Below are 7,715 nucleotides of genomic sequence, written 5' to 3'. Positions count from 1 at the left end.
AGACACTTCACCGACTGAGCCCCCCAGGATCCCCCAAAGGGTGGGTTTTAAAAGGAGGGCAGCTTGGGGCAGGTGAGGGCTAAACCAAAGCAGCAGAGAGCTGAGTTTGGGTTTCGGGTGGTGCGGTGGTCACGGTTGCTCCCAGCAGGCTCCTCGCCACGGCAGCCACTGGTGTGGTCATTGACATGACGTCCATTCATTCATTCAGTCGTTCAGCAGATACCAATGGGAGACCTGCCGGGTGTGGGAAACAAAGTCCACAAGTGCTGCTCCTCAGCCTTTCCCTGGGGCCTGGCCTTCCGTGTCCGTCTGTCCATCTGGTCCTGGGATTCCCCCAGAGGCCTGGCAGTGTCCAGGTCAGGCTGGCTGTGGAGACAGTGTGTGGTGAGCGGGCCGGTGGCACCCATCATGGGCGGCCCTGAGGTCCTCGCATCATCCGTGGGGGACCGAGAAGGGCTTTGGTGCTGGGCACTGCGCCCTGTTCCCGACTGTGCAGATCCTGACCAGTGTGTGTTCACCAGGGGCCCTCTTGCCGCTGAGGTGTCCACGGTCCCCGCCGTCAGAGCAAGCAGCACGGATGAAGCCTGAGGCTGGGGCCCTTTTGCCAGGCTTTCTCTTAGAGAGCTGCTGTCTGTCTCGTGGTCAGTATGCGTTCCCGTGACTCTGCTCCTGACTGCAGCATACAGGGGAGACCAAGGCCAAGGTGGGCGGGCGGGTCACATAGACAGACAGCTGTGGGCCCGTGGTCATGGTCAGGCCTGTCCTCTCCCTGCCTCCTCTCCCTCCTTCCCACTTGCCCTCCTCTCTCTGGTTTTCCCCATTCACAGCCTGACCTTTAGGGCTGCTTCTTCCAGAACCCCAGACCCCACCGAGCTCCCACTCCTGTAGGCCCTCCACCTCTGCGGGGGACACAAGAGTTGATGGGGTGACTGCCGTGACCCCAGACACTGGCCCCAGGGGCACCGGCCAGGGATCTGCCAGCAGCTGTGACCGCCTCGTGCCTCTGGCGGCTTTCCCACCCTGCACTCCTGCCAGGGCCAGAGACCTCGAGAGCGGGCACGTCACCGGTCAGAGCCGCTGGCATGCCATTCTTTTGCAATGACTAATAGCAAAGCTAGTCCAAGAAATAGCCAGTGTTTTCTCCCTGTTGTTTCCCAGTCTCAAGGAGATGGTCCAATTGCCTCATCGCGTGACGAGTCCAGGGGACAGGGAGTCGGGGTCCCCGGCCCCTAGCGCCTGGAGTGAGTGCTGCAGGTCTGTGAGAACAGGACAATGGGATGATTTGCCCCTTTGCTTCGGACTGAAAATCACTCTGAATCTGTTCAAGGGGTTCTGCAGAGTTTCTGCTTCGAGAAGAGTTCTCTCAAGACACCCCACAATCTCCTTCGGAGTGACAATCTGTCTTTAATGCCACATGCACTTTACTCCTGGGCGCCTCTGGCAGGAGCTGGAGGAATCTGGGCAGGGGAGCAAGCCTCCGGAAGTTCGCCTGCTCCCGGCGCCCCTTTCCCGCCGCCTCATTTCTGGCGGCTGGACTCCGAGCCCATTGAAGTTGCAGAGCGGTCCCCGTGAACTGCTGTGAACACCGCCTTATCTGGCTGCAGGGGGCGACCTCTGTGCCGGAGGGCTTCAGTGCATTTCGGGGGAAATTAAACACTGCATCGAGATGCATGAAAATCCCATTAAGCACGGTGAGCAGGCAGAAGATGTCTCTGGGAGACCGGGTGTCGGAACAAATTACAGGAAGATGGGAGAACGAACTGTGAAAGGTTGTTATTGAGCAAGAGTTGGTGCTCTAAATGGGAGTGAGTTATAGGGGCACAGGCATGGCTCTTCTCGTCAGAAAGGCCAAGGGGAGGGGCGCCTGGGTGGCTCAGTCGTTAAGCGTCTGCCTTCGGCTCAGGGCGTGATCAGGGCGTTCTGGGATCGAGCCCCATGTCGGGCTCCCCCGCTATGAGCCTGCTTCTTCCTCTCCCACTCCCCCTGCTTGTGTTCCCTCTCTCGCTGGCTGTCTCTATCTCTGTCAAATAAATAAATAAAATCTAAAAAAAAAAAAAAAGGCCAAGGGGAGGTGGGCGGCGTCTTTCTACGACACGAGATCAGGTAGCGGTGGGACAGGTCAGCAGGATTTCGCCATCGGCCTGCAGTCGGCGTGTTTCCCTCTGCCCACCTTCCCTGTCTGTACTTGCGGAATATTTAATAACCCCAGCAATAAAAACTGCAAGATTAACCAGGACAACCTGGGCAAGTGTTCAAGAGGCTCCCATTGGGTAACAGACCATGGAAAACGTGGCACGACCCACATAACTTGGTGCTTTCATCTTTCCTAAAAAAACTCTTGGTAATAGATGATTTTTAAATTCAGACGTTATGGAGCATGGGTCCAACCGTGGCTTGCTACAGAGCAGCTGTTGTGCTGAATAAGCAGCCAGAAAACCCCACCCATCAGCACCATCTCCATGGTCCACAGAGGCATTCGGAGGAGTCCCTGGGATTCTTGGAAATGCACGTTCCCAGGCACAGAAGAGGCTGTCCTTCTGAGCAAGGCTAGTGCCGTTTTCTGGGCTCTAGAACAGAGCTGGCAGTCGTACCCCGTCCCACCTGTCTGCAGCCGGCACCCCTGAGGGCTCGCTGGGACTTGAAGACCCACTTCCATGACTGGCAAGCTGATGTTGGTTGTGGGCAGGAGGCCTCAGTTTCTCCGCCTGTGGATCCATTCATAGCACTGTCTGAGCATCCTTATGACCGAGCAGCTGGCTTCGCCCAGAGAGAGTGATCCCAGGCAAAGCAAGGCAGAAGCCGGGACACCTTTTAGGACCACGCCTCAGGAGTCATGTTGTCTTTTCTGCAGTATTCTGTTGGTCACACCGGTTGGCCCTGTTCGTGCAGGAGAGAATGAGCAGCCCTTTCCAAAAAGTACGTGGTGGTGAGGAATCCTCCTTTTTTATTATCCTGGATTTATGAGTTGTGGCGTTTCGCTGGACACCACCGAATCTGACTGTGGTTAACGAGAACAGGAACTGGACAGAAGGTGACTGCATAGTTCTCAGAATCCACCGGAAGTCTGGAAAACAAGGCTCAGAAAAGGGACAGGAGCCCAGGAGGCTCTGAACCACAATTAAGGTGCAGCCACAGGAAGCTTTCGGTAAGGATGTGGCCTGTGGTCCGTGGCACTGATACTGCTGGGCATGGCTGGCAGTGGACTCTCACGGCTGTGGCTTCCGTGAACACTTCCGAAACATCCCTGGCTGTGTGACTCACCCTGAAGAGTCCAAGTCTTGGTAGGATTGATTGTCGGAGCCGGTAGCACCTCCCTGCCGCAGTCTGGCTGCAGGTACGGGGAGGGCGGGCCGGCAGGTGGGATCCTGCCCTGGCAGGCTTAAGGGATGCTGGGAAGCAGAAGGGAGTGTGGAGGCTGAGGGCAGCCCCCAAACAGCAGGCACTCACTCTACTGCTTTCTACAGAGCTCAAGGGTTATTTTTTGTCTCAAGTGTACCCAGTATTACAACATTAAAATATTCCTGAAAAGTTACACTAATTCGATTTGTGGTTTATATACACTGTTGATATAGGCTAAAAGCTTAACACCTTTTAGAAGTCTGCAGATAATCCTTTTGTCAAGCAGCTAATCCTTTTAGAGAACAAATAATCACTTCTTAACCCTTTTATTTTTGAAGATCAAGCCTATGTATACTGGGTTTTCTCAAGGCAGAGTAGCCAGCACTTAGGCTTCCTCTTTTGCTCACAGTGAGGAAGTGTTTCAGGTTCATGGATAACTGCTTGCAATCTCTCCTGCTGTGTGACACACACACACACACACACACACACACACACACACACTGAGGGTTTTTTCCTTTCTCGCTGTAATTGATTCTTGTCTGGAAGGACGTATAGGCTATTAACATTTTTAAAGAGCTTGTATTTATTTTATTTCACCTGCAAGGCTGTTTAAAGAGCCCATTTAAGACATAAAATCTCGGAGCATTTGCACGGGTGCAGATGCGCAGACATTCTTCGTTGTTATACCTGGAGAGTCACATTTGGGAGGTTCACCTTTCACATTATTTATTTATTTTTTCTTCTGTAAGAGGCTTTCACGTTACAGCAGAAATATTTTGTTCCATTTCCTCGAGGTGCTTTCACGCTTCCCGGATAAGAGAACGGGGCCCCGGGGTGACAGCTGGGCAGAAGCCTGGACGGGGTGGGCGTGGCAAGCCAGCCGGAGACTAGACTCTCTGCTCCAGGCCAGTGACAGGTTCCGCATGGCCAGAGCTGTCCTGATGGCCACGGGGGCACAGAGAACCAGCAGACGAGGAACTAGAAGCAGGCAGGGAGACCCGTGGGGCAGCTGCTCTCAAAATGTAGTAAAGAGATGAGAGAGAGTGTCTGATAATGGCTACCATTCAGGCGTCTCCGTGGGTCAGGTGCATTCATAGTTCTTGTTGCTTTTTGGCCAGTAACAGGCAAGTGGAGTGGAGGTGAGTATGTTCTCGCACACCTCTCAGGGGGTGGCATGCTGCAGACCCGCAGGGCATTTAATACCTCAACGAGCCTAATTGGGCTACTTTTTTCTCCAGCACTAGAACCTGTAGGGGTCATTGGTTGATAGAAATGAAGTACTGGCTTGTATTTTCCGGGGCTGTGTTACTAAAGAACATAATCCTTGATCTACTAGAATCATACTCGTGGTGGCAAGGTGCCCCCCTCGGAGAGGGTACAGAAGGAGGCTGTGGCTTCACTGAGCGGGACTGAGTTGTCTTCAGTCTAAGCGTTGCATGGTGTGAGATGTCAGCCCATTTTAAGGTTCATAAACTGAGACTTGGATTAGTGAAATGAGTTGTTCGTGGCCACATAACTAGAAGGCAGCAGGGCTGGGACTCGAGCCCAGGGTCGTCTGCATGCCAGGCAGGGCGCGTGGCCAGACCTGGACACTAGGTCTCCCCGAGGAATAACAGCTTGGAGGGGAGGCCGCCTGGGAGTCCACGTCTTGGCATAAAGTCTATAGCCAAAGAAAATACAAGTAACATATTTGAGTGAGGTATTTTAGTCATTTATATGAGAATACAGATGATTCTGATTCCATGGTGGGGCATAAAGCAAATCACTTTCCTGATTTAATTTTATTGTTAAGGGAGAATGGTAATTCCTACGTACCTGGTGCATTTTGACATAGTAGGTATTATTATTGTATTACCATTATTATTTGAAGCACTATGGATTTTTTTCCCTTTTAGGTGGCTTTTCCCATATTTTACGTTGTATTTAGCCATAAAACACAGAAAGCACCATCATTTTTTAGCTAAGAAAATTGATGCACTCTACAAAAACTATTAGAGAGGATATTGATTTTCTACATACGGTAATCCTGATTTGCTTTTTTTCCTCAAGATTCGTATTATTGCATTAGTGGTAACCTTCAGATTTATGGTTAAAGCAGAACTTCAGAGAAGATTTATTTGTGACATTTGCTGTTTTTCACTCACTTTCAACCTATTGCACAAGGCATCTGAACAAACTTTAAAATTCCCGTAATTGAACAAGGAAGCCATCCTCTGACTGCTCTTGTCTTGTTTCTCTAGAGGTCTTGCGTATGCCCACTTCCTGGCCTGCTCCCTGTTTCAGTAAATTGTGTTTCTTCCTATTGACAGGCCTCTGTGTGCTTCCTTAGGGCTTTTGGACTTTCTGCGCAGGAAGGAAATAGTAGAAAACTTAGCGCAGATACGGCAGTTCTTTAACTGTTTTGAAATGCACACGTGATCATTGCTTTGTATCGATTCCATCCGTCCTTTTGTGGGACGTTTGCCCTGTGCCGATCCATTTCCTTTTTTCATGTTTTGAATGGTCTTTCTCTGGGCACCGAGCACCATTTCTCCTGGGCGTGTGGCAGATTCGCTGTGCTGGGTCAGGTTAGCGTGCTCGTCTGATCCTGAGTCCATCTGCAAGGCTGCCTGATGAAAAGGGGAAAATAGTAAACATCCTGTCCTGGATGCAGACTTGAAGGTGTGTGCTGGGAATTCGAGTCTCCCTTTGAAATAACATTTTGGAAAGCGCAGTGTTGGGTAGATAAGGGCTGCCCTCATCGTGTCACATCAGAGAACAATTGTAGCATTTAGTTTCATATCGTCCTGCTTTCAGCCCAACTTTTATAGCCCAACAAAACACTGAGCGCTGTGTTAGAGGTCAAGGTCAGCACAAATCAGCTTTCACCCTGGGAAACGAAAATGAGCTGAATAGCCACGCAAAGTGGCATGTTTGTTAAATATAGCGATGGTTGTGAATAGATTTATGCGTTCAATTTGTTTGCAGTTGTCAAAACCTCATTAATTGTGAGCCCGATGACATTGTTTGCTGTTTCAAATTAGTTTTAAATTACACATGTACTACTTAATCTTAAAAGCAAAATTAAACCTTGGATTGGTATACACTTCAAATTATAACACTAAGCCATTCTATTTGGGTGAAGGAGTTTAATACTCGTTGTAAAATAAAATTAGGAGGTCCTTTGCATCCATGGTGGCCGATGTTAATTAGCTTCTGTCAACTGTAGTTTTTCAGGTCAATTTCTTCCACGATGTATGCCGTGTAAATAATAAAGTTTTAAATCCCTTTATACATTTAAATTATTATATAAATCCTTAGTATTAATGCAATAAAGTTTTTTAACAAATTACTTGGAAGTATGGGTTCTATGGCAAACAGGTGAAATTGGTGTGTTTTTAGAAATCAGCAAGGGTAGATATTTTATTTGTCTAACAGATACGGGGATTTATCAAGTCTCTCGGCCAGGTGCTAAGGACACAAAGGTCGCGTGGTCACTGCCCCCAAGAACCTGTTAATGTAGTGTGACCTTTTCAAAGGGTTCTCTGGGACAAGTGTGACGTAAGGTTTTCTACCAGGTGTGGTCAGATGGGTTGAGAGCTGTGGTCTGGAGCGGGGAACCCCCTGAGAAGGTGCAGGGAACACCAGCCATTTTGGCCACAAGACTCTCTTCTCTGTCCCATTCCTGAGTACGTTGGTTTGGGCTCAGGAATTCTTAACCTGGGGTCTTTTGAGGGTTTGTGGATAAAATTCAGTGGGTCTGTAAATTTAGATGGTGAAAAAATTTACCTCTTTCTTTCCATATGATTACCTTCCTTTGTTGTCTTATATCCCTTGTACCTCCAGTCTCACCCCTAACTCTTGGCGACCACTGGTCTGTTCTCCAACCCTCTAATTTTGCCTTGTCAAGAATGTCATATACTTGCACTCAGTACGTAGCCTATTGAGTCTGGCTTCTTTCACGGAGCGTGTGGATCTCAGAGTCATTCTTGCCGTGGTCTGTATCACTAGTTCATCCCATTTATTTTACTGAGTAGTGTTCCGTTGTATGGAAGGACCACCGTGCCTTTCATCTTTCCCCAGTCGGGTGGCACGTGGGTGGGTTCCAGTTTGGGGTGCGTATGAATAAAATGGCTGTAAATGTGCATATAAGTTTCTGTGTGAACCTAGGTTTCCACTTGGATAAGTCAGTAGGATGGGGTTGCTGGATTGAATGTCATGTGTGTTTAATTTGATAAAGAAACTTCCAAACTGTTTTCCATAATGGGTATACCCTTTGCTTTCCCACCAGCAGAGCATGAATGTTCCCATTGTTCTGCACCCTTGCCAGCATTTAATATTGTCGTTTTTTTCCATTTTTGGGGTCCCCCCCCGCCTTTTTAAATCTTTGCCTTTGG

At 49.3% G+C, this 7,715-nt stretch overlaps 1 protein-coding gene across 1 annotated transcript in view; it reads left to right on the top strand.

Annotated features, from left to right (window-relative positions):
* Nucleotides 1-2,427: 2,427 nt before the first annotated feature.
* PTPRE (protein tyrosine phosphatase receptor type E) overlaps nt 2,428-7,715 on the top strand; it is a 139,991-nt gene continuing 134,703 nt past the window's right edge. Inside the window, exon 1 of the mRNA XM_040624227.1 lies at nt 2,428-3,334. The gene's annotated coding sequence lies outside the window, so the exon portion shown is untranslated. The remainder of the gene's footprint in view (nt 3,335-7,715) is intronic.

The sequence above is a fragment of the Ursus maritimus genome, unplaced genomic scaffold, assembly GCF_017311325.1.
Source record: "Ursus maritimus isolate PB19 unplaced genomic scaffold, ASM1731132v1 scaffold_7, whole genome shotgun sequence".
Taxonomy (NCBI): Eukaryota; Metazoa; Chordata; class Mammalia; order Carnivora; family Ursidae; genus Ursus; species Ursus maritimus.
The sequence above is the reverse complement of the archived record's forward strand: the minus strand, read 5'-3'. Positions and strand labels throughout refer to the sequence as shown.